This window comes from Takifugu rubripes, chromosome 21 (assembly GCF_901000725.2).
Source record: "Takifugu rubripes chromosome 21, fTakRub1.2, whole genome shotgun sequence".
Lineage (NCBI taxonomy): Eukaryota > Metazoa > Chordata > Actinopteri > Tetraodontiformes > Tetraodontidae > Takifugu > Takifugu rubripes.
This window is the reverse complement of record NC_042305.1, coordinates 5,084,896-5,085,171: the sequence shown is the minus strand read 5'-3', so window position 1 is coordinate 5,085,171 and position 276 is coordinate 5,084,896.

The following is a 276-nucleotide window of genomic DNA, read 5'->3' as shown; positions in this document are numbered from 1 at the left end:
ATATGATTGTGTTCAAGTCGAGATCGTCAGTTAATAGAATTTCTGATGTTTTTCTTATGCAGTTACTAATAAAACAGTCAAGACGTGCAGGCCATCACTGTACACTTAACAGGGTTTACGAAATACATTATTTGTCATTTAGGAGTTGAAACCAGTTTATTGCCAGTACCGGTACTTATTTATTACCATTTACTTTCTGAAATTTCATTTACAGCCTATTTGTCAGACTACAGTAAAGAGGGTTGTGTGGTTGGGGTCAGGTGAGTGACGTTCATG